The sequence below is a fragment of the Ascaphus truei genome, chromosome 15 (genome assembly GCF_040206685.1).
Source record: "Ascaphus truei isolate aAscTru1 chromosome 15, aAscTru1.hap1, whole genome shotgun sequence".
Classification (NCBI taxonomy): Eukaryota; Metazoa; Chordata; class Amphibia; order Anura; family Ascaphidae; genus Ascaphus; species Ascaphus truei.
The window spans coordinates 46830339-46856673 of record NC_134497.1 but is presented as its reverse complement, the minus strand read 5'-3'; the positions used below and the strand labels follow the sequence as shown (position 1 = coordinate 46856673).

Genomic DNA, 26335 nt, shown 5'->3' with positions numbered 1-26335 from the left:
CATTTAAAAACTGAGTTTTCGCGCGCGGTGGCCGCTTCAATAGATAAGCGCTAATGGCGCTTACTAATAAAAGCGCCCGAGGCGCGGGAAAACCGGCCGAAACCCGGCCCGGTTTCGGCCGGAGACTGCCGCGCGCCGCCCGCGCTTTTTTAAAACTGCGGTGGCGGCCGCATTAGAGTCAGCTCGGCCGCCACTGTATGTTTTACTACGGACTGCGCAACCCAGAACCGGATTCGTGGTCTAAGATCAGTGTTTTCAAATCCCCACCTCAGCCCCGTGGCCCGGTCACGGTTTGTGGTGAGCACGATTGTTACAGATTCAACCTTGAGGGGTTCTTTGGTCTATTTAGGGGCAATGAAGTGCAACTGAACTTTGTGCTTTATGACAAGCATTATGTCCATGTAGCTGGGAGGTACTGTGGTGTCCAGAGCGGCCCACATCCCAAGGGCTATCGGGTGGGAAGGTAGTGACCCATTCAGCAGTTGCTTGAACCGGTACTGGTCCACTTCTGCGGCCGCAATAATTTTCTTAGAGAGGTGTCCACAGGGATAGTTGGAGCATGCGGACAAAGGCAAACAATTCTTCTCACTACTTTTGGTGGAGAGCCTTGAACTGAGTCATGAGCTCGTTCTCATCGTCTTCGCTTGTGTAGGACTGGGTTAGCAGTTCCACCAACTCGTGAGCAGTAACTTCTCCATTTGTGTCCCGGTGCATCCGTACCAGTTGAGCGTCCGGGGTTCGGAGACACTCACCAGCCTCTGTCGCTTGATGGCATCCGAGCACGACCACTAGTCTATCACGTGGAGAGCGTATTCCTTCCAGGTCTCAAACCCTTCTTCCCCCTAATGGCATGGGCACTCTTCCGGAGAAGGCCTTGAGCTTTCTGTAGTTCTGCGACTGTGAAAACATATTTAGGGCCTCCACTAGTTGAGGTAGCGTCACTTCTAAGATGGAAGCTCCCGGAGACAGGTGGCTATAAGAAGCTGGGCTCTGGCCAGGAGTTGGTGGAGAGCTACTCTGATACCGGCTGGTGGTAGGTGTCTTGGGTATTACACTTGAGGTGAAAGTGACCCTGGGTATGGGTAGGTCTGCCCAAACTGGTGTACTTGCGACCATCCATCCCCCAGGTCTGTAGGGGGAGGTGGATGCTTCAGCATAATAGGAGACCGCTGAGGAGGGTCTCGGCATTGACATAGCCATGGTAGGTGACAGCCTGGGGTATATTAGTGTGTAACCCTCGAGCAGGACCTCGGATGGGTTTAGGGCCTGAGGGGCATCTTCCATACATATGTCTTGTTCGGTAGACAGGAGTACTGCACTCCAACGACCCGCAGGGTCATATTTGCGATCCAGGATCCTGACGTTGGCCAGACTCGGAGAGGTTTTTGCGTGATTGAGAAGGATAACTATGGACATACTGGTGGGGACTCCTCCCACTGCGACTGTGCAGAGCGGGGATACGTGGCATACTAAGACCCAGTCATGAACCTCTAGTTGGGAGAGTACGACCATGGTGGTAACTTGGTTTGACAATTTGATGCTGAGTAGAGCACCCCAGGGCTAAGATCTCAACAGTGCCTCCAATTGTAGCGCACTTTCCCCCACCCCTTGGGAGATATGTGGCTATGGTGTATGTGCGGTGCAATACGGTACCTGTGACTAACACAAGGCCTGAGCCTCCACTGCTGGGATTCTGGGGTGTACCTAAATCGATCTGTAGCGACTCCACCTGTACGGGATTCTACTATGTGGAATTACCCTGTTACAGGAACTCCACGCAATAAAACACACTTTGGTAAGTATAACAGTTTATTGTACAGAATATGTATATACACAACCACAACGGTCACACATGACCGTACCTCCCAGTAACAACCACCACCTGTGTCCATAAACCGGTGATACAGTCCCCACTACCTGAGGGGCCTTCTGGCACCCAACCACCCTGGTGTCCACGATGAAATGCTCCCTCCCAAAAGTGTGGTACAGCGATGCCCACAAAAATGTGTACGTTGGTGCACGTGATGAGGTGATGTACCTGCTGGGTGGTCCCACACCCAGGCATGCCGATGCCACAATGATGGGATCCACGAATCCAGTGATGTTACCCGCGAAGCCTCCGGCTCTGTTGGGTGGGTCCCATGTGGATGGTGCCACCATGCATAATGTCTCTGTATGGTAGATGGGTAATCTGATCCCAGATCACCTGAGGCCAAGATGCAGCCGCGTCCGGGCTTTGTCCCTCACACTGATGCTACAGGGGCAGTGTCCCTTTCTCATGGGCCTGTCCCTGCAGCAACCACAAACTGAGGGGAGTCGGGGACCAGCTGGGCCTAACATGGGGTCTCTGGCCTAGTGCAGGTGCCACAGATACCTGCACAAACCCCCTACCCTGCTCTTGTCCCAGCTCCGACTGGCGTGGTTTCAGACGCGCCAAATGTATCAATCCTAAGGTGCAGTGGAATCCGGTCGTGTGATTGGTTGCATTGCACCATGTGATTGCAGCCCTATGGCCTCCTGACGGCTGTAGTTTCCTTCTGAGCCCTCTGCTATATTGGCCGCCTTACTCTGTGCATGCGCAATCATACTGCGCATGCGTGCACACACTAGACATAGCGGTGCGCCCTGCTACGGGAGCTGCCGGTGACTCGTTGCCTCCTCTGCAGCACCGTAACCCGCCCTACTCCTGCACCTCTCCCCACTTCGGTGCCGGGTCTGCCTGCCACTCCGGCAGCACCCGCACCACGTTCAGCGCACCCGACTGCAGCTGAGGGGGCCAAAGGAAGCCCAGAGGGTGACCTGGGTTAGATATATTATTTCAATTGTCCCTAACGCTCTCTCTAAATGTTTCTCATTTGGTAACTTTTTCTTAGAAAGCAGCTCTATCAATGTATCCAGCACGGCATGTTACTAATATAATAATACAAATGTGGAATTAATACCTGGCGCATACAAATGGTGATAACAATACAATAATAACACAATAATAACAATGTGATTATATAGTAAAGGATATATGACAGTGAAGTGAAGTCTTTTTCCAATGTCTATGAGTGAAATGGACTCTGTCCTTGACTTGGGTAGAATAACGTCACTCTCCTGCAGCAAGTTATAATCCTATTGAATGAGACAAAAACAGAGACACCACATTGCGCAGTATTGACTTGACAGCAAATGAAGTTCTCCCTTATATGCCTCTAAGTGAAATGCCCACTTACTAGATATAGAGTGGGTCTCATGCAGTTGAGAGAATCTGTATCCTTGTTTCTTCAAATCCAGACGTCCACAGGTTAACCCGAACCCCACGTGTTGATTCTGTCTCTCCTGGATCCTTGAAGAAACCCCGTCTCTGGAAAGTGCTTTCTCCTTCTGTGCAGGTCTCCTGTATGTGCCTCCAGCGTGGGGATATACAAACAACAGAGGATTGCGCAATAGTATAAAAAACTTTAATGACGCATCCTAGCTAGCTGCAGAAATATACTCACAGATTCCGTGAGTTTAAAAACAATTTAAACGCCCGACCCGGCTGATCCACAGCACACCCCAGTCTCTGTCAGCTCCTGCTTCTGGTAGCGTGTGTTTCGCGACCAGAAGCAGGAGCTGACAGAGACTGGGGTGTGCTGTGGGACAGCCGGGTCGGGCGTTTAAATTGTTTTTAAACTCACGGAATCTGTGAGTATATTTCTGCAGCTAGTTAGGATGCGTCATTAAAGTTTTTTATACTATTGCGCAATCCTCTGTTGTTTGTATATCCCCACGCTGGAGGCACATACAGGAGACCTGCACAGAAGGAGAAAGCACTTTCCAGAGACGGGGTTTCTTCAAGGATCCAGGAGAGACAGAATCAACACGTGGGGTTCGGGTTAACCTGTGAACGTCTGGATTTGAAGAAACAAGGATACAGATTCTCTCAACTGCATGAGACCCACTTTATATCTAGTAAGTGGGCATTTCACTTAGAGGCATATAAGGGAGAACTTCATTTGCTGTCAAGTCAATACTGCGCAATGTGGTGTCTCTGTTTTTGTCTCATTCAATAGGAATATAACTTGCTGCAGGAGAGTGACGTTATTCTACCCAAGTCAAGGACAGAGTCCATTTCACTCATAGACATTGGAAAAAGACTTCACTTCACTGTCATATATCCTTTACTATATAATCACATTGTTATTATTGTGTTATTATTGTATTGTTATCACCATTTGTATGCGCCAGGTATTAATTCCACATTTGTATTATTATATTGTTTTTAGGGTTCACTTGAGATTGCACCCTTAGTAGAATCACCAGGCAGCTTTAGCACATGTTTTTATGCACTGCACATATAAACTATTGGTCTAGCGCTAGTTTAGTAATCCTTTGTTAACACTTTATACGGCATGATACTAAGCAACGCAGGGCGTGTAGGAGGGGCTGTCACTCAGGTGCTGCAGCTCCCCGGCACTCAAAGGGTTATCCAGCACATTCTTGCTAAGCTCAATAGAAACGACCTTGCTTTGAATTTACTCAAACTCACCCACAAATGTGGCGGAGAACCCTGACAGCCAAGGCCCATCTTCCTTACATGAAAAGGACGTTGTACTGACACACGCCACAGTATTTAGTGTTGTAGATGCTTGTGGGGGCCCTGCAAGGTCACTCCAGGGGGGTAACAAAATGATTCATGATTTAGGTAGATTAGAATAATAGTCAAGCGTGCGGGAATTACAATTTAAGGCCAAAAACGGCAAAATAATACACTTGGGTAACGCAAATCCAAAGGCAGAATACAGAATGACTGGCATATGCCGGCTACTATAGCGGAAATGGACATGGCAGTGATTATTTCAGCTGCATTTAAAGTAGGCAGCAATGCCACAAAGTAACGGGGAAAGCCAGCAGCATGCAGGGGGTATAGAGAGAGGTTTTAGTAGCAGAAATTATCTCAAATTATGCACTTCTTTTTACCAGCCTCAGTATGTCTCTAACTCTATTCATATATCTCCATCTCTCCTTCCTTCACCACTTCTCAGTTTACATGAAATCCTTTCTTACCTGCGTCCTCTAACACCACACAGCTATACCCCCTGCACTAAAAAACACCCCTACAAATCATCCTCACACATCCTCTTTCTATCCATGCTTCTCCTCCTTGCTTCTGGGGATATCTCTCCCAATCCTGGTCCCCGCCTTATTCCTACATGCTCTCGTCCTCGCCTGCCAATTGCAACCTCTACTCCTAGTGTCAACCCCTCCGACCTCATACCCATCCCCTGCCACCCTCCCTCCTCTCTCTCTTTCTCCTGTGCCCTCTGGAATGCTCGCTCCCTTTCTAACAAGTTCCTCTCTGTGCATGACTTTTTTCTCTCTCACTCTCTGCTCCTATTTGCTATAACTGAGACCTGGCTCACTCAGTCTGACACTGCTCTAGAAGCTGCCCTTTCCTATGGTGGCCTTTCCTTCTCCCACACTCCGCGCACTGATGGCAGGGGTGGAGGCATGGGACTCCTGCTCTCCTCTCTCTGCCGTTACCGAACCCTTCCTATTCCTCCATCTCTTGCTTTTCCCTCCTTTGAGGCTCACACTGTCCAGATCTTCTCTCCTCTCCCTGTCCATGTGGCGGTCATCTATCGCCCACCTACCTCTATTCATCCCCCTTCTGCCTTTCTCTCTCCCTTTGAATCCTGGCTCTCTTTCTTAATCTCCTCAGACTCCCCTGTTCTTCTCCTTGAGGACTTAAATTGCCACATTGATGACCCCTCTCTCCCTTGGGCTTCCCACTTTCTTTCTCTAACCTCTTCTTTTGGCCTTCAACAGTGGACTGCAGCCAGCACCCACAAGGATGGCCACTACTTAGACCTGGTTTTCACTAAAAACTTATCTCTCTCCGATTTCTCCATTTCCTCTCTCTGACCATCATCTCATCTCATTCTCTCTATCTCACTTCTCCCCTTCTCCACCTCCATCTACCCCTTGGTTCTGCAGAAACCTGCGCTCTATTCACTTACCTGACTTTACGTCCACTTTACGCTTCTCCCTCTCCTCTCTCAGCTCTGCTACAGACCCTGACAACCTGGTCAGGAACTACAACTCTGTCTTGTCCTCGTCTCTTGATCTACATGCCCCGCTTTTTCTCTGTCACTCTCGCCCTTCTAACCCTAGACCCTGGCTAAATTCCCACACGCGCATGCTGCGTTCCTCCACACGTTCCTCTGAACGCCTCTGGAGGAAGTCTCACACTCTCGCAGACTTCCTTCACTACAAATTTATGCTATCCTGTTTCAACTCTGCCCTCTAGCAAGCTAAAGAAGCCTACTTTTCTGCACTAATCAACATGCACGAGTCTAACCCACGCCGACTGTTCTCTGTCTTTGATACTGTACTCAAACCGCCCTCAGCTGCCTTTCCTTCCTCCATCTCTGCTCAGGACTTTGCTGACTATTTTAAGGAAAAGGTGGAATCCATACGTCAGAACATCCCGTTTCTTCCTCCCATCCTACACCTCTTCCTAACTCTCCTCCTGCCTTCCTTGACTCTTTTTCCACTGTCTCAGAGGAGGATGTGTCGCTGTTGATCGCCTCTTCTCCCTCTACCACTTGCTCTCTTGACCCCATTCCCTCCCATCTCCTAAAACCTCTTGCTCCTACTATAATCCCTACGCTCACACACATCTTTAACTCCTCCCTCTGCTCTGGAACCTTTCCATCCTCCTTCAAACATGCAACAGTCATACCATTGCTCAAAAACAGCAAGCTTGACCCTACCTGTCTTTCTAACTATAGACCTGTCTCCCTCCTGCCTTTTGCCTCTAAACTTCTTGAACGTCTTGTATTCTCTCGCTTGCTCCATTTTCTCGACACCTATTCTCTCCTAGACCTTCTACAATCTGGCTTCCGCACTGCTCACTCCACGGAAACAGCCCTTACTAAAATAACTGACGACCTCCATGCTGCCAAAGACAGAGGTCATTACACTCTGCTCATATTACTCGACCTCTCTGCAGCATTTGACACTGTGGACCGCCCTCTTCTCCTTCATATTCTCCATACTCTTGGTATTCGGAACAAAGCTCTATCCTGGATCTCATCCTACAGTACCTCTCCCATCGTACTTTCAGTGTCTCTTCTGCTAACACCTCCTCCTCCTCTATTGATCTCTCTGTGGGGGTACCCCAGGGCTCTGTCCTGGGACCTCTTCTCTTTTCTCTGTACACACTCTCTCTAGGTGACCTAATAACATCTGTTGGGTTTAATTATCACCTCTATGCTGATGACACACAAATATACTTTTCAACACCTGACCTTACACCTGCTGTACAAACCAAAGTTTCTGAATGTCTCTCTGCTATATCATCCTGGATGGCCCTCCGTCGCCTTAAACTCAACATGGCTAAAACAGAGCTCCTCATACTTCCTCCCAAACCTGGCCCTACTACCTCCTTCCACATTACTGTTGGAACTACGATCATTCACCCAGTAGCCCAAGCACGCTGCCTAGGGGTCACACTCGACTCCTCTCTCACATTCGCCCCTCACATTCAAAACATTTCTAAAACTTGTTGCTTTTTCCTCCACAATATAACAAAGATACGCCCTTTCCTCTGTTGCTCGACTGCTAAAACTCTGACTCGGGCCCTCATTCTCTCCCGTCTTGATTACTGTAACCTCCTGCTGTCCGGCCTTCCTGCCTCTCACCTGACTCCCCTACAATCTATCCTAAACGCTGCTGCCAGAATCATTCTACTTTTTCCTAGATCTGTCTCAGCATCTCCCCTCATGAAATCGCTCTCCTGGCTTCCGAACAAATCCCGCATCTCACACTCCATTCTTCTCCTCACTTTTAAAGCTTTACATTCTTCTGACCCTCCTTACATCTCAGCCCTATTTTCTCGTTATGCACCATCCGGACTCTTGCGTTCTGCTCAAGGATGTCTTCTTTCTACCCCTTTTGTTTCAAAAGCCCTCTCCCGCCTTAAACCTTTTTTACTGACTGCCCCACACCTCTGGAATGCCCTTCTCTTCAGTACCTGACTAGCACCCTCTCTATCCACCTTTAAGACCCACCTTAAGACACACTTGCTTAAAGAAGCATATGAATAGCACTGTGGCTATTCTGAACACATGATACATAAAGCTTGGCCCCCTGCAGACGCACTTACCAGAACTCCCTCCTACTGTCTCTGTACGTTCTCCCTACCTACCAATTAGACTGTAAGCTCCTCGGGGCAGGGACTCCTCTTCCTTAATGTTACTTTTATGTCTAAAGCACTTATTCCCATGATCTGTTATAAATATTATCTGCTATTTATTTGATTACCATGTGTATTACTACTGTGAAGCGCTATGTACATTAATGGCGCTATATAAATAAAGACATATAATACAATACAGAAAGAGAGAGGTAGTGAGGCCACTTTATAGCTCATTGGTTAGAGCAAGGGTAGCCAACTCCAGTCCTCAAGGGCTACCAACAGGTCAGTTTTTCAGGATACCCCTGCTTCAGCACAGGTGGCTCAGTCAGAGTGAGTACCTTCATACTCGTGACGCTGGAGGGTGGCAAGCTGAGTGGCAATGTGAGGAGTACTTCATGGAAATGCTAAAGAACCAATCTACTGCTGCAGAGGTGTCACATAGCAGACACTGCAGGAAGTGAAAGTAGCTGGTGGACCAGGGTCAAGCTGTGTGGCTGTGTGGCTCCTCCCTCCTCCCTCCTCCCTTCACCCTTCACCCTTCACCTCCTCCCTTCACCCTTCACCCTCTATCTCTCCCCTCCCCTTCCGGTCTGTATGACTGTGAGTGAATAAGTTGCTGCTGGTATTACTGTATATCCGGATTGGCACAGTTGTGGTCTCCCTGATGAGGAGACTCAGCTGACGGATGAGCTGCTGCTGTCTCTCCTGAGCACGATCTGGTGAGAACAAACTGGGATTTCCTGTATATTTGGATTAGATTTTCCTACCTCCGGTTTCTATGGGCTGCCATTGGTGACATTTAGGACACTTTTTTCACTGCTCTACCTCCCCTAATGTGGTTAGTCCTTTAGTGTGTGTGTGTCTCTCCCCCCAGGTCTGTGTGTGTGTGTGTGTGTGTGTGTCTCCCCCCAGGTCTGTGTGTGTGTGTATCTCCCCCCAGGTCTGTGTGTGTCTCCCCCCAGGTCTGTGTGTGTGTGTCCCCCAGGTCTGTGTGTGTGTGTCTCTCCCCCCAGGTCTGTGTGTGTGTGTGTCTCTCCCCCCAGGTCTGTGTGTGTGTGTGTGTGTCTCTCCCCCCAGGTCTGTGTGTGTGTGTGTGTCTCTCCCCCCAGGTCTGTGTGTGTGTGTGTCTCTCCCCCCAGGTCTGTGTGTGTGTGTGTGTGTGTGTGTCTCTCATCGTTGAATAAATCCAATAAACATGGCCCTAGGATTCCTATAAAAATGTTATAATACAAATTTGAAAAACTATCTGGGCCTTTGACGGCTTCAGTGAGGTAACCGCCCTTGCTAACGCTATCTGGGTTATTTTTGCATTTAAAGTTTTACGGTCTTCCTCTGTCAGTTTTGGGAGGTTATAGTGCCTCAGATAGTTTTCCCCCCCCTCTGTGAGCCGCCGACCCCCCCCCCCCCTGTGCACAGCCTTTCCGCTCCACCAGGAGATAGAGTGGGGGCTGCTCCGGGCGGGGGACTCAGACTGACCCCCCCTTGTTACTCCGTACCTCTGCCGGGGGGGGGGGGGGGTGCGAGTATTCAGTAGAGAGGAGAGGGGGGGCAGAATAACACACACTGACTGACACACGCCCACACACGCACACACGTAGTGACGCACAAACATACACGCAAAGTCGCGCAGAAGTCACACGCGCGTAGGCACACTTGCAGACGCGCGCGCGCACACACACACACACACACACACGCTGTCACGGACGCACATGCAGTAACACACGCACGCACATGCAGTCATACACGCAGTCACACACGTGCAAGTGCAGTCACGCACAGTCGCACAGTCGCACACGCATGTACACAGTCGCACACACATGTACAAGCGCACAAACGTGCACGCACATGCAGTAACACACACGCACATGCAGTTGCAAGCACATGCAGTCACACACGTGCATGTGCAGTCACATACGCACACGCGCAGTGACACGTGCACATGCAGTCACACACGCACGTAGTCGCGCATGCAGTCAGTCACACACACGCAGTCACACATGCATACACAGTGTCACACGCACACACCGTAACGTGTGTGTATGTATGTATGTATGTATGTATGTATAGAGAGTTCTGTAGGAGCTCCAATGCTATGTCCCGTAGCGTCCAATCATATGTACAGAGGAAACCATACAGGGGAGATATGATCATTAAAGATGCAATTCTCAAGTCCCAATGTAATTTGAATTAACACATTAATCCCTGGAAGTGTTGGTGAGGGTATCATCCATTCTCCTCTCCTTAGGGAATTCCATAACATATAAGGGTACTCACTGTTACTCCCCTGCAGGGCCTCAGGTGTGGAACCGCATCCGGAATCCGAGAGTGGGAAGGAAGTGTTGTGTGTGGTGCACAGTGGCATATAGGTATGTATGTATGTATATGTATATATATGTATCAGAACATAGCCGTGTCAGTCCAGTTGCAATAGTGCAGAATAAATGAGTTCTTCAGTATTAGGTGATAACTTTTTATTTGGACTAACAATTTATGTCACAGGACAAGCTTTCGAGAGTTCTCTCTTCCTCAGGTCAGCAATACTGGTTTACAAGGGAATCTATGGCTAAAACAGTGTAGAAAAAAAAAAAAACAGGTATGTACTGTAGATAAGGAAGGGTGTTAAAGCCAGTGGCGGGTGACAAGAAATGGTGTGGGAGGGGAGGTGATGGTGGGGGTGAAGGTTTAAATAAATTGAGAGAGCCTTTTGGAGTACAAAAAAAATCCGGTTTTGAATTCCAATAATAAAATGTAAGTTTAATCACACAGTACAATCAAATGGCCCCGAAAATCAGGCAAATATTTCATAAATATTGGTCCATTCTTCTTAGGGACACTACATGATCTCAAATTCTCCGGCCTAAACCTTCTATTCTTTTTAGAAAAGCAGCTTATTTAAAATCTAGATTAGCGCCCAGTTGTCCCCTGGGGCATGTCAAGTCAGGCCTGGCACATAGTACCAAGGGCTTCTATACCTGTGCAGCATGCACAGCCTGTAAGTTTAGTGTAAGGCCTGTTCTATACAAGATGCGGCCGTGTGTTCCTATGCGAACGTGCGTGCACGTGCCGCATGCTTTTCGTGTGTGTGTGTGTGTGTGTGTGTGTGTGTGTATGTTGTGAGTATAAGAAAGATTTTTAAAATAAAATAAAAAGTTTAATAATTTTTTTTTGTGTCTGCACTTATTTACCCCCCCTACACACACACACACACACACACACACACACACACACACACACACACACACACACACACACACACACACATACACACATACACACACACACATTTGAGCGAAGGCAGCGGCGCAAAAAGATGAATTTCTTCATCTTTGCCGCTGTCTGTCGGCTCCCCTCTCCCTGCCGTGCGCACGCGCGGCCCTTCTATACAAAGGCTGACTAACGTCAGCCAACTGAAATTCCGCGCACGGCGTCGCATGCGCACGGCACTATAGAACGTGCCTAAGTCACACTACATTTATGTCTAACGTTACGTCCAAAATTGATAAGATTAACTTTTACATCAATTGCCATACAACTTTTGTGATCTATCTGTTGCAATGTCCCTGTTGCCTACAGTATGTGGGACGCACGGGGAGATCGTTCCAGAGGCGCATTTATGAGCAGATATATAACATTAGGAAGGGACTTACAATGCACAGTGTTTCGCATCACTTTTTGGTTCATCATAACCAAAACCCCATCCTCCCCCTCCACCCATCCTCCCTCTCCCTCCTTGTCCCTGCATCCTCTCTTCTTCCTCTCCCCCATCCTCTCTCTTCCCTCTCCCTCTCATCCTCCCTCTCCCCCCCACTCCCTCTCCTACTCTCTTTGCATCCTAACCCTCCCCCCACTCCCTCCATCATCTCTCCCCACCCCAATGCCTCTCCATCTTCTCCCCACTCCCTCTCCATCTACTCTCCCCCAGCTACCTCTCCATCCTCTCTCCACCCCCACTCCCTCTCCATCCTCTCTCTCCACCCCAACTCTCTCTCTATTCTCTTACCCCCTTTTGCTTTTTTTCCCTCTCCCCCCATCCTCCCTCTCCTCTGCCCCCATCCTCCCTCTCCTCTGTCATTGTTTGCAAATGTACGAAGTTAAGAGCAAACACTGGTCATAGATAATGAGAGTTTATTGTAGTTTTACTGAATGATCATACAGGAGCGTCACAAGAGACTCTGCAAGGGGAGGCCCATGCAGCCTTTTTATACACATATTCTGAAAGCCAGTGTCATATGTAAGATGATTTAGCCCAGATAGTGTCAACTCGGCCCTCTTTTCCAAGCACAACAAGTTCTGTTTCTTTTCTTTACTTTATTTGTGGAAAGCAGGTAAAAAACAGGCACTTGTGTAGAGATGTAGGTGTTGGGATAATGTCTCTCTGTGGGTGCTTGGTAGTTAAAGGCAGGTGAAAAAGATAATCCTACCAGTACAGGAGTTTACAGCAGGGTGCTCACTCATCCAGAGGTTATGGTGGAAAAGGAAGTGAGTGGCAAGGGTCACACTAAAGGTTCAGTGAGACTGCACTAACTGTCAGCAAAAGACAGGGGGGAAAATGGGAAAGCCCATAACTAGGAGGACTGGAGATGTTGCCAGAGCAACCAGGGGTGTGACAGACTGGAAGGAAAAAGGGCTACATAATGTATCCATTCCATCTGCACTGGGAGTGAACTGCAAGGAAAGTGACATCCAAGTACAGCTAGAAGGGGGAACTGCCAAGGGAAGGGGGGCTGAAACAGAGAAGGCAGACATGGGTATTTCTGTTCCATGACAACACATGAGTTTCTTTGTCTAAAACAAGTTGCTAGGTAGAATATAACATCTCCTCCTTATTCTAAACCAATCATTATAAAGGTCACTAAATAAGTAAAAACTAGGTTAAAACATTTTAATACAATGAACAAGGAAAGAAGGTCTGTTAAAGATACATTTTTATCTGTAAGTCTGTTCCCTGCAGAATATGTGTTTCTCACTAATTTCTGGGCATTGAGCCATAGGCCGACTGGCCTTGAGTTCTCCTGGTAGCCAAACTGATACACTCGCAACAGACACATTCTTTCACACACGAAGGATTGCAGGAACACAGCTTGAGACACAAGACACAGAGACGAAGACACAGAGACGAAGACAGACACAATGGAAACTAAATGGATTCTGTTCACCACCAACAACCTCATCTCCAGAGACCCCCCTGTCCATTTCATCCATATGTAATCCATTTCTACAGTTTGTTAATTTCAACAATATTAGATTAACACCTCTCTCCCCCATCCTCTCTTCTCCCTCTCCCACATTCTCTATCCTCCCCCCATTCTCTCTCCCCCACTCCCTCTCCATCCTCACTCCGCACACCCACACCCTCTCCATCCTCCCTCTCCCCATCCTCTCTTCTCCCTCTCCCCCCCATTCTCTCTCCATCTCCCCCACATCCTCTTTCCTCTCTTCTCCCTCTCCATCCTCTATTCTCCCTCTCCCCTCATTCTTTCTCCTCCCTCTCCCCATCCTCTCTCCCCCCACTCCCTCTCCATCCTAGCCCCCATTTCCTCTCCATCCTCCCCCCACTCCCTCTCCATCCTCCCCCCCACTCCCTCTTCATCCTCCCCCCACTCCTTCTCCATCCTCTCCCCCCCACTCCTCTATCCTGTCTCCCCCCACTCCCTCTCCATCCTGTCTCCCCCCACCTTCGTCCTCCATGTTGTGTCCCCCCTCCCCCCCCCCTCCCTTCTCTTTCCCCACTACCTCCCCATGCTCTCCCCACTCCCTCTCCATCATCTCTCCTCACCCCCACTGCCTCTCCATCCCCTCTCTCCCCCCCATCACTCACTATCCTCTCCCCCCCCACTCCCTCTCCATCCTCTCTCCCAATCCTCTCTACCTCCCTACTCCCTCTCCATCCACTCTCCCCCCACACTCCCTCTCCATCCTTTCTCCCCCCCCCCACTTCCTCTCCATCCTCTTTCCCCACTCCCTCTCCATCCTCTCTCCCCCCCACTCCCTCTCCATCCTTTCTCCCCCCCCCCCACTTCCTCTCCATCCTCTTTCCCCACTCCCTCTCCATCCTCACTCACCCACTCCTCTTCCCCCCATATATACACACAAACACTACACCATATACACACATACAAATCATGCAACATTAGTTTAACAACACACACACACTCTATAGAGGAGCAGCTCTAAGCAGCAGCTCAAAGCAGGATTGCTCTGCAGCGCCACCTAGTGCCCAGAAGCTGTAGCAGCCAACAAAACCTGCTCTCCTCCTACCGGCTACAGCTGTTCTTATCTGATCGGCTCCGCACAAACCGGTAGGACACCTCACTAATAACCGGAACTGTCCCAGCTAAACAGGGCCATTTAAAAAAAATTTGGGGCACCGGGACAGCTCACTAAAAACCGGGACTGTCCCGGCCAAACCGGGATGTCTGGTCACTGTAACCACCACCCCCACCCCCCATGGGAATCTTAACCACCCTCCCCGTTAAAACTACCGCCATCACCCACGTCCCCTACCTTTACCCCCCTTCTAAACTAATGCCTATTATCCCTATTAGACAAACGTGGTTTTAAACATTAACAAATATATACATGTTTAAAACAAAAGATGAACATTTAAAATACATTTTACATATAAAACCGTTTGATTATCACTGTGGATAACTAGGCCCTCTCAATGGGGGGCCCAGATATCCACATTGGCAATGAATGGTAACCCAGTAATAAATAAATAAATACATTGACAATATTAAAAATACATTAATAACCCCCCTTCGTTACCTCAGTGGCTAACCGCTAAGGCAGAGATTCCCAACCAGGGTTCCGTGGAGCAGTCTCAGGGGTTCCGTCTACAGACCGCGGGCGGCCTGAACTCACTGTGCGGCCCATGACTGCTTTCCTGGCTTTCCCCCCTCCTCCCTTCCCATAGCCCACTCTCAGGACTGCAGGGTAGGAGCGCGCCTTCTCTGCCGTTCTGCTGCCCGCCGCCTCCTGCCGGCAATAGGATACCAGCCTGTCCTCCCGCATGACGTAGGCATGTGGGGGGGTAGGGTGGGAGATGATGTGAGATGGAGGGGGGGTTGTGAAGGGAAAGGGAGGGGGGATGTGAGATGCAGGGGGGGTGATGTGAGATGCAGGGGAGGGTGATGTGAGATGCAGGGGGCGTGACTGCGTCTATGCGTGTACGTGAGTCTGCGTGACTGCGTCTATGCGTGTGCATGACTGCGTCTATGCATGTGCGTTGCTGTATCTATGCGTGTGCGTGACTGCGTCTATACTTGTGCGTGACTGCGTTTGTGTGTGCATGACTGCGTCTATGCGTGTGCGTGACTGCGTCTGTGCATGATTCTGCGTCTGTGTGTGATTGCGTCTACGCATGTGCGTGACTCTGCGTGTGTGTGTGCGTGACTCTGCATGTGTGTGCGTGACTGTGTGTGCGTGACTGCGTCTATGCGTCTGCGTGACTCTTCGTGACTGCGTGTGTGCGTGTGTGCGTCTATGCGTGTTCGTGACTCTGCGTCTATGCGTGTGCGTGACTGTGTGTGCGTGACTGCGTCTATGTGTGTGCGTGACTGCGTCTATGCGTGTGCGTGACTCTGCATCTATGTGTATGCGTGAATATGCATGTGCGTGACTCTTTGTCTATGCGTGTGCATGACTCTGCGTCTATGCGTGTGCGTGACTCTGCGTCTATGCGTGTGCGTGACTTTGCGTGTGCGTGACTCTGCGTCTATGCGTGTGCGTGACTGCGTCTATGCTTGTGCGTGACTCTGCGTCTATGCGTGTGCGTGACTTTGCGTGTGCGTGACTCTGCGTCTATGCGTGTGCGTGACTGCGTCTATGCGTGTGCGTGACTCCGCGTCTATGCGTGACTGCATCTATGACTGTGCGTGAGTCTGCGTCTATGCGTGTGCATGACTCTGCGTAAATGCATGACTGCGTCTATGCGTGTACGTGAGTCGGCGTGACTGCATCTATGCGTGTGCATGAGTGCGTCTATGCATGTGCGTTGCTGCATCTATGCGTGTGCATGACTGCGTCTATGCGTGTGCGTGACTGCGTCTGTGCATGATTCTGCGTCTGTGTGTGATTGCGTCTACGCATGTGCGTGACTCTGTGTGTATGTGTGTGCATGACTCTGCATGTGTGTTTGTGTGACTGTGTGCATGTGTGTGTCAGTCATTGTGTGTGTGCGTGACTCTGCGTGTGTGCGTGACTCTGCGTCTATGCGTCTATGCGTCTGCGTGACTCTTCGTGACTGCGTGTGTGCGTGTGTGCGTGTGCGTCTATGCGTGTTCGTGACTCTGCGTCTATGCGTGTGCGTGACTCTGTGTGTGCGTGACTGCGTCTATGTGTGTGCGTGACTGCGTCTATGCGTGTGCGTGACTCTGCATCTATGTGTGTGCGTGAATATGCATGTGCATGACTCTTTGTCTATGCGTGTGCATGACTCTGCGTCTATGCGTGTGTGTGATTCTGCGTCTATGCGTGTGCGTGACTCTGCGTCTATGCTTGTGCGTGACTTTGCGTGTGCGTGTCTCTTCGTCAATGCGTGTGCGTGACTCTGCCTCTGTGCATGACTGTGCGTGACTCTGCATCTATGCATGTTCGTGACCCTGCGAGTGTGCGTGACTCTGCGTGTTTGCGTGACTCTGGGTTTAGGTGTGTGAGTGACTCTGCGTGTATGTGTTTGCATGACTCTGCGTGTGTATGTTTGTGTGACTGTGTGTGCGTGTATGTGTGTCAGTCATTGTGTGTGTGTGTCAGTCATTGTGTGTGTGTCAGTCATTGTGTGTGTGTGTGTTTATCAATCATTGCGTGTATGTGTGTGAGACTGCGTGTATGTGTGCGTGACTCTGCATGTGTGCGTGACTCTGCGTCTATGCGCGTGCGTGACTCTGCGTCTATGCGCGTGCGTGACTCTGCGTCTATGCGCGAGCGTGACTCTGCGTCTATGCACGAGCGTGACTATGCGTGTGCGTGACTCTGCGTCTATGCGCGTGCGTGACTCTGCGTCTATGCGCGTGCGTGACTGCGTCTATGCGCGTGCGTGACTCTGCGTCTATGCGCGTGCGTGACTCTGCGTCTATGCGTGTGCGTGACTCTGCGTCTATGCGCTTGCGTGACTCTGCGTCTATGCGCGTGCGTGACTGTGTCTATGCGCGTGCGTGACTCTGCGTCTATGCGCATGCGTGACTCTGCGTCTGTGCGCGTGCGTGACCCTGCGTCTGTGCATGTGCGTGACTCTGCGTTTGTGCGTGACTCTGCGTCTCTGCATGTGCGTGACTCTGCGTCTCTGCGTGTGCGTGACTCTGCGTCTCTGCGTGTGCATGAGTCTGCGTCTCTGCGTATGCGTGACTCTGCATCTCTGCGTGTGCGTGACTCTGCGTCTCTGCGTGTGCGTGTCTATGCGCGTGCGTGACTTTGCGTCTATGCATGTGCGTGTCTCTGTCTATGCGTGTGCGTGACTGCGTCTATGCGTGCGACTCTGCGTCTATGCGGTACTCTGCGTCTGTGCGTGTGCATGACTCTGCGTTTATGCATGTGGGTGACTCTGCGTGTGTGTGAGTGCGTCTATGCGTGTGGGTGACTGCGTCTGTGCATGTGGATGACTGAGTGTATGTGTGTGCGTGACTGCGTGTGTATGTGTGACTCTGTGTGCATGTGTCAGTCGTGTGTGTGTGTCAGTCATTTTGTGTGTGTGTGTCAGTCATTGCGTGAATGAATCATAAGGTATACTTAGTTTTTCACACATAGCTTCTCCATTTTGGCTTTATTTTTGTTAAATAAATCATGACAAGGTGTAATATGTAAAGTGACCAGATATCCCGGGTTAGCCGGGACAGTCCAGGTTTTCTAATCTCTGTCCCGGCTGCCTGACATTCTGTAAAATGTCCCGTTTTTTTGTGGCTGTCCCGCTTTTAACCATCAGAGCAGAGGGGGGAGGGGGCAGCAGAGAGCAGAGAATGCAGGGAGTAGAGCAGGGGCCGAGTCTGAGCTGCGGAGCCCCAGCAGTGAGACCTGGAAGTGTCAGTGAGAATTTCCGGTGCCTGCTGCAAGGGATCAAGGTGGCTTCCCCCACCCATTGTGTGTGTGTGTTTATCAATCATTGCGTGTATGTGTGTGACACTGCGTGTATGTGTGTTACACTGCGTGTATGTGTGTGACACTGCGTGTATGTGTGTGACACTGCGTGTATGTGTGTGACACTGCGTGTATGTGTGTGACACTGCGTGTATGTGTGTGACCCTGCGTGCATGTGTGTGCTTGACTCTGCATGTGTGCGTGACTCTGCGTGTGCGTGACTATGCGTGTGCGTGACTTTGCGTCTGTGTGCGTGACTTTGCGTCTGTGCGTGTGCGTAACTCTGCGTCTGTACATGACTGCGTCTCTGCATGTGCGTGACTCGGCGTATCTGTGTGTGCGTGACTCTGCGTCTCTGCGTGACTGCGTGTGCGTGACTCTGCGTCTCTGCGTGTGCGTGACTCTGCATCTCTGCGTGACTCTGCGTCTCTGTGTGTGCGTGACTGTGTCTCTGCGTGTGCGTGACTGCGTCTCTGCGTCTCTGCATGTCTCTGCGTGTGCGTGACTGCGTCTCTGCGTGTGCGTGACTCTGCGTCTGTGTGTGCGCGACTCTGCGTCTATGCGTGCGCGCGACTCTGCGTCTATGCGTGCGCATGACTCTGCGTCTATGCGTGTGCGTGACTCTGCGTCTATGCGTGCGCGTGACTCTGCATCTATTCGGTACTCTGCGTCTATGAGTGTGTGCGACTGCGTCTATGCGTGCGCGTGACTCTGCGTCTATGCGTGTGCGTGACTCTGCGTCTCTGTGTGTGCGTGACTCTGTGCGACTGCGTCTATGCGTGCGCGTGACTCTGCGTCTATACATGCACGTGACTGCGTCTATGCGTGCGCGTGACTGCGTCTATGCGGTACTCTGCGTCTATGAGTGTGTGCGACTCTGCGTTTATGCGTGCGCGTGACTGCGTCTATGCGTGCGCGTGACTCTGCGTCTATGCGTGCGTGACTCTGCGTCTATGCGTGCGTGACTGCGTGTGCTTGACTGCGTCTGTGCATGTGGATTACTGAATGTATGTGTGTGCGTGACTCTGCGTGTGTATGTTTGTGTGACTCTGTGTGCATGTGTCAGTTGTGTGTGTGTCAGTCATTTTGTGTGTGTGTGTGTGTGTCAGTCATTGCGGGTATGAATCATAAGGTGTACTTAGTTTTTCACACATAGCTTCTCCATTTTGGCTTTATTTTTGTTAAATAAATCATGACAAGGTGTAATATGTAGGGTGACCAGATGTCCCGGGTTAGCCGGGACAGTCCCGGTTTTCTAATCTCTGTCCCGGCTGCCTGACATTCTGTAAAATGTCCTGTTTTTTTGTTGCTGTCCCGGGGAGAGACACACAGTGTGGGGAGAGACACACAGTGTGGGGAGAGACACACAGTGTGGGGAGAGACACACAGTGTGGGGAGAGACACACAGTGTGGGGAGAGAGAGACACAGTGTGGGGAGAGAGAGACACAGTGTGGGGAGAGAGAGACACAGTGTGGGGAGAGAGAGACACAGTGTGGGGAGAGAGAGACACAGTGTGGGGAGAGAGAGACAGTGTGGGGAGAGAGAGACACAGTGTGGGGAGAGAGAGACACAGCGTGGGGAGAGAGAGACACAGCGTGGGGAGAGAGAGACACAGCGTGGGGAGAGAGAGACACACAGCATGGGGAGAGAGACACAGAGGCACAGCATGGGGAGAGAGAGACACAGAGGCACAGCATGGGGAGAGAGAGACACAGAGGCACAGCATGGGGAGAGAGAGACACAGAGGCACAGCATGGGGAGAGAGAGACACAGAGGCACAGCATGGGGAGAGAGAGACACAGAGGCACAGCATGGGGAGAGAGAGACACAGAGGCACAGCATGGGGAGAGAGAGACACAGAGGCACAGCATGGGGAGAGAGAGACACAGAGGCACAGCATGGGGAGAGAGAGACACAGAGGCACAGCATGGGGAGAGAGAGACACAGAGGCACAGCATGGGGAGAGAGAGACACAGAGGCACAGCATGGGGAGAGAGAGACACAGAGGCACAGCATGGGGAGAGAGAGACACAGAGGCACAGCATGGGGAGAGAGAGACACAGAGGCACAGCATGGGGAGAGAGAGACACAGAGGCACAGCATGGGGAGAGAGAGACACAGAGGCACAGCAGAACAGCATGGGGAGAGGCACAGCATTGTGGAGAGAGACACAGAGAATGGGGGGAGAGAGAAACACAGAGAATGGGAGGGGAGAGAGAGACAAATAATGGGGGGAGAGAGAGAGACACAAATAATTGGATTAGAGAGAGAGAGACACACAAGGAATGGAGGGAGAGGGAGAGAGACAGAGAATGGGGGAGACACAGATAATGGGGGTGTAGTGGGGGAGGGGGTTGGCCCAGTATTAAAGGTATTAAAGTAGGCCCCAGTTGGCCACCCCTACCCTCACCTGGGAGGCAAGGGGTTAACTGGAATGATGTCCAGTAATGTGTTTATGCCCCTGCTTCAGCATCAAATGTGTGTCCCCAAGTAAATGTGTATTTTCCCTATTTCAGTGTTTGCACCAACACATACACTGGGATCAGGTCGGGAGGGAAAGGGTTGATTGTATTTTTGTGTTTATAGCCCTTTGTTCCCTTTCCCGCCTTTGCAGTCACCATTTTGCAGCTCGTCCATAGGCCGTCACTGGAGCCCCATGTAAGTCAATTTCAGTGATTTGGGCCTGATATCACAAAAGCCCAGCAGATGGCGCTCGTGCGGAGAAGCGGAGTTCTCCATTGAAAGCGAATGGGACCATGCATTTCAATGGTGATTCCTCGACTCTGCTTTCCAATAACGAGCTGGCAGCCAGTCAGACCGCAAAACCGCAGAAGCGGATACAATGTCAATGAGGAGCTTTAATCACACAATTGGCGTGGGAACAAGGCTTCGGCCAAGTTCACCACCAATTAGCGTGGGAAACTTTTGTTCTAGGGCATCCCGAAATAAAATTATTTTTGTCCCTAGCCCCTAGGAACCCCCTCACTCAACCCCAACCGACAATTAATGGCGACGAGAAAGGGTCGCGCCGGCCATGAGGGTCCTACCATTGACCGCAATGGCGGAGGAAAGCCGCGTGGCTTTTAAAACACTAAGTCAAAAAGTGGTAAAACTGTAAACCCATAACTCCGGTTTTGTGAGGGCTAGGATTTGGGCAGCATGTAGTCGTAGCTCCGGCATGACTGCATGGCAAATCCCGACCCTCTCAGAGCAACAGAACGGAGTGAGGGCAATTGTTTAATTTGTGATTCTGCCATTGACTTCAATGGCAGAGAAATGCAACTTCGGTTAATGTGCATTTAAACTCACTCGGCATGAGGGTCTGGCAAGCTCTTGCCTGCTCGGCCCAACCAAACGGAGTTTTTTAATATATATGTATTTGCAGAAATGTATTGTGTTTTTGAGTCTGGGAGAAAGTCTGGGAGAAAGCCCGGGAACGATACTGTCTCTGGTATGCTAATGATCGGGGGGTCGACCATATGTCTACACCAGGCCCCCTGATCATAGGATCCCCCACCCTGATTGTATATACTAGGGCGGGGGAAAGCAGGACATGAGTAGTTCCAGAGGTGTCATAAATCACACCTTTGGACAAAGGCTTTCCTGACCAGATACAGTTCTGGTGGACTCCAAGGCGCCCTTTTCTTTAGTGTGGGGTTAAAGAAATGAGACCCCAGGAGGAATTGTGCGCATGTGCCAACTAACTGGGGGCATGGTCCAACAATGCTTCCCACGTTAGCTGGCAAAAGCTCATTAGGTGGAGGTAATTGATAACCAATACCTGGCACCCAATGCTAGGGTATAGGGCTTAAATCCCATATGAACGAGTGTCAGCCCCATGCCCGAGATCTTCGTTACAACATCTGAAAGAATCCTGATTACCTGATGAATTGCTAATCCTGTCTTCGATTACTTCATTACCCAATCCCACGTAAGTGCTATATTCTCTATGTTATTTGTGCAATCTTGTGTGTTCACCTTCTTCAAGGAATAAACTTAATTTATCATATCTTAGTCATGTTCAATTCAACCCAGTGATATTTGTGTCTATTATAACCCTTCACGAGTTACCGTGACGGGGGGGGGGTTCACAGAATGGGGGGAGACAGAGAATGGGGGAGAGAGACAGAGAATAGGGGGGAGAGAGAGAGAGACAGAATGGGGGAAGAGAGACAGAAAATGGTGGAGCGACACAGAGATTGGGGGAGGGGGAGGGAGAGGGAGAGGGGGAGACAAAGAATGGGGGGGAGAGAGAGATAGAGAATGGGGGGGAGAGAGACAGATAATGGGGGGGTGAGAGACAGACAGAGAATGGGGGAGAGAGAAAGACAGAATGGGGTGAGAGACATTCAGAGAATGGAGGGGAGAGACAGAAAATGGGAGGGGGAGAGAGACAGAAAATGGAGGAGATACAGAGAATGGGGGAGGGGGAGACACAGAGAATGGTGGGTTGGGGGGAGAGAGAGAATGGGGAGAGAGAGAATGCGAGGGGGGAGAGAGAATGGAGGGAGAGAGAGAAAATGGGGGGAGAGAGAGAGAGAATGAGGAGAGAAAGAGAATGGGGAGAGGGAATGGGAGGGAGAGAGAGAGAGAATGGAGGGGGAGAGAGAGAGAGAGAGAGAATGGAGGGAGAGAGAGAGAGAGAATGGAGGGAGAGGGAGAGAGAGAGAATGGAGGGAGAGAGAGAGAGAGAATGGAGGGAGAGAGAGAGAGAGAATGGAGGGAGAGAGAGAGAGAGAATGGGGAGAGAGAGATTGAGGAGAGAGAGAGGAACAGGGAATGGGGGGAGAGGGAATGGGGGGAGAGAGAAAATTGGGGATGGGGGGAGAGAGAAACGGAATGGGGGAGAGATAGAGACACAGGGAATGGGGGGGAGACAGGATGGGAAGGGTGGAATGAGAATGTAGGTGTGGGGGGGAGAACGAGAATGGAGGGATATGGGGGGAGGGAGAGAGAATGGAGAGATGGGGGGGAGTGAGAATGGGGTGTGTGTGAGAGATGGGGGGACAGAGCAGAGCAGAGAGACATAAAGGAGAAGGGGCGCAGTTGGTGATATAATTTGTTTTATAAAAAAAAATTAAATTTAAATTAAAAAAAAAAATTTTTTAAATTGATTTTGTAAATCTGGTCACCCTAGTAATGTCATGTGTTGTTGTATTTACCTAATTTTTAGACCTGCTAAGGAACAGATGATTGTTATTAAGTCCTGATATGTAAAACCATAGAATTCAAAGAGGGTGTGCTTCCTTTTTCACATGTGTGTGTGTATATATATAATACAAAAGTCAACAAATACTGTAGCACTCTCTGTAGGGTATAAAAAAAGGTCTTAATGCATCTAGCAAGCATAAGGGGGCAAAAACAGGGGGGAGGGAAACACAGTGCTTGACAAATCACCCAAACATCTACTCGCCCCAAGCTCCGCTTTAAAAAAAAAAAAGAACTTGAACTAAGAGGGCTATGAACTAAGCAGCGAGCTTTTGCGCTGGCGTGGAAAAAAAATTCACGTCCGCTAAAAAATGAAGCCGAAGGCATGATTCACTAAGGAGTTCAGCGCATTCTGTATCGACCGTGCTCAAATCTGCTCGATCGTGCATGCTTCCCCCCCCCCCCTGCTATCGACCTTAAAGTTAAAGCGCGATAGCTGATAGAAAAAAAAATCCCCCTGTAACATTTGCATGGAGATTCCGCATCTCCATACATGGCTGTTACAGGCGATCGTACAGTAAAAATATACATTTTAATAATAGTTTACATGTGCAGGGGGTCTCTGTAGCTGAACCGCATTGGTTTCAGCCCTGGGGACCCCCTACTTCATGAGATACAGGCCCCATTAGGGGGTGCCGGTTTCCCCTGCACTTTTAAAGCTTCTGCGTCACGTGACAGGGGGGGGTTAAATTCTGCTGGGGATACCGGCACCCCGATAACGGGGCCTGTATCTCCTGAAGTAGGGTGTCCCCGAGGCTGAAACCAATGCGGTTCAGCTCTGGAGACCCCCTACATATTGTGACAGTCATTGATTCAGTAGGCTGTGACAGTGAATGGAGAGATGCTGCAGCCAGATCACTGAGTGTTAATCTCCTCAGACAGAGAAAGCACAGCTGAAGACTGATTAAACAGGGGCTGAACTCATGAGTGAAACAAGTGCTTTAAAAAGCAGGAAGTTGCTCACACAAGGAGAGCTTGTTTTTCCACAGGAAGGTGGAGAGAACTCTCCCGGCTGGGAAGCCGTTGCTGTTGCTCTGGTCCCCCCAGTCCTGCGAGGAGCTAGGCTGCTGGGACCAGCTGGGACCCCAACCCAGGATAAAGATACAGATTGCTGCGAGGCTGGACACAGCCTGCTCCCCGGAACCGTGTTCCTGTTGTTACGCCGGTACTGCCCGCAGACCAGACCCGTCCCTTCTACTGAGGTGAGGAACGTATATGGGCACGCACCCGCAGCAAAAGGAGCGTGTCCGGAGTGTGGTGATTTTGGCGTTGCCAGGCCAGGTGACGTTAGTTATCAATACTTGCCGGTACCGGTGTAGAAGTGCCGTCGTCGTTGCCGTTTTAGCCACGGTCAGGGATTGGAGAATTCCGGAAGATCGTTGTCCAAGCAGGGGTCGAGAGCCAGAGAAGGACGTCCGCCAAGCCAAGTCGTAACCTGAGTGAATGAGAGAGAGAATGCCAGAATAGTGATCCTAGTGGAAACTATGTCGAGCAATGACTGAATGGCAGGACAGGCACTATAAAGCGTGGCTGACCAATAGGAAGAGGAGGCAGGCCTGGAGGAGTACATGGAGCTATCCTGGATAGGCTGTCTAAAGGAGTATACAGGTGAGCAGTCTTTATGCCTGATTGATCCTTGTGTGTGTGTTGGGGGCGGAGCCTCACTGCAGGAGCAGTGAATAAATTAAGAGAGTCCTGCGCGTGCTCTGTAACAGAGACGGGCGCGCGCTCGTAAACGGTAGCAGCCGCATGAGAGAGGGAAGATCCTGCAGGAGCGCGAGACCGCAGAGGACGACGGGGAACCCCCAGAGCCACTGGAGGTAAGTGACGCCAGCGAGGAGTGCGCGCCACGACAGCGGGGGTTAATGAAGGTGAGGAGGGACCAGGGCGCGGGTGCCGCGATCCCAGAGTCCTCACAGTACCCCCCCTTCAGGATCGGCCTCAGGACGATCCTTCCATGGTTTTGATGGAAACTTCTTTCGGAAGCGTTTGAGGAGTCCTGGAGCATGAATATCTTTCAGGGGTACCCATGACCTCTCTTCGGGTCCAAAACCTTTCCAGTGGACCAAGAAGTGAACTTTACCTCTCGAAAGACGGGAATCCAGTAAAGCCTGTATCTCGTACTCTTCGTTACCCTGTACCATCACAGGATCTGGTTTAGAAGTGTGGTCCGGAAAGAGGCTACTGGAGATGAATGGCTTGAGAAGCGAGGTGTGAAAGACATTCGGAATCTTCATGCTTTGAGGAAGTTGGAGTCGGAAGGAAACTGGATTTACCTGCTCCATGATGGAAAAGGGACCCAGAAACCTAGGAGACAATTTGAGGGAAGGAGTTTTGAGATGGATGTTCTTGGATAATAGCCAAACCTTGTCCCCGGGTTTGTAGTTGGGTGCCGGACGACGGTGACGATCAGCCTGGGTTTTAGCTGTCAAGGATGCTTTTTGTAGTGCAGATTGGATTCTGGACCAAGAGTCTTGTAGGAGAGCAATATGCTCGTCCACGGCTGGTACTCCAGAGGAGTCTTTAGCAATCGGTAGGCGAGCCGGATGGAATCCGTAGTTGATAAAGAAGGGGGTCTCACGGGTAGACTCATTCCTGGAAGAATTAAAAGCGTACTCAGCCCAGGTAAGTAATTCTGCCCAGTCATCCTGAGAATTAGAGACAAAGCACCTTAAGTATTTCTCGAGGGATTGATTAACCCTCTCGGTCTGTCCGTTGGATTGGGGGTGATATCCAGAAGAAAAGGAAGATGAGATACCCAGTCTCTTGGTGAAATTCCTCTAGAATTTGGAGACGAACTGGGAGCCCCGATCAGACACGATGGATGTTGGAATCCCATGGATACGGAAAATCTCTTTGGAGAAAATATCAGCCAGGGCGGGTGA

General features: G+C 50.4%; 3 protein-coding genes across 8 annotated transcripts in view; all 3 read left to right on the top strand.

The window, feature by feature from the left end:
* LOC142466914 (uncharacterized) overlaps window positions 1–26335 on the top strand; it is a 608435-nt gene that overhangs the window by 313116 nt on the left and 268984 nt on the right. The gene's annotated exons all lie outside the window — the stretch shown is intronic.
* The window catches only part of LOC142466913 (uncharacterized), a 276622-nt gene that overhangs the window by 98501 nt on the left and 151786 nt on the right, over window positions 1–26335 (top strand). Inside the window, exon 1 of one of the 2 annotated variants that reach the window (XM_075572527.1) lies at window positions 8801–8889. The exons of the other annotated variant lie outside the window; for it this stretch is intronic. The gene's annotated coding sequence lies outside the window, so the exon portion shown is untranslated. Of the gene's footprint in view, window positions 1–8800; window positions 8890–26335 lie in introns of those variants that run through there. 2 annotated transcript variants of the gene reach the window in all.
* Window positions 1–26335, top strand: part of LOC142466916 (uncharacterized) — a 108420-nt gene that overhangs the window by 33542 nt on the left and 48543 nt on the right. Inside the window, exons 1-2 of one of the 5 annotated variants that reach the window (XM_075572535.1) lie at window positions 8794–8889; window positions 10461–10536. The gene's annotated coding sequence lies outside the window, so the exon portion shown is untranslated. Of the gene's footprint in view, window positions 1–8781; window positions 8890–10460; window positions 10537–24344; window positions 24653–26335 lie in introns of those variants that run through there. The other 4 variants (XM_075572538.1, XM_075572536.1, XM_075572541.1 and 1 more) reach the window with 4 other exon arrangements.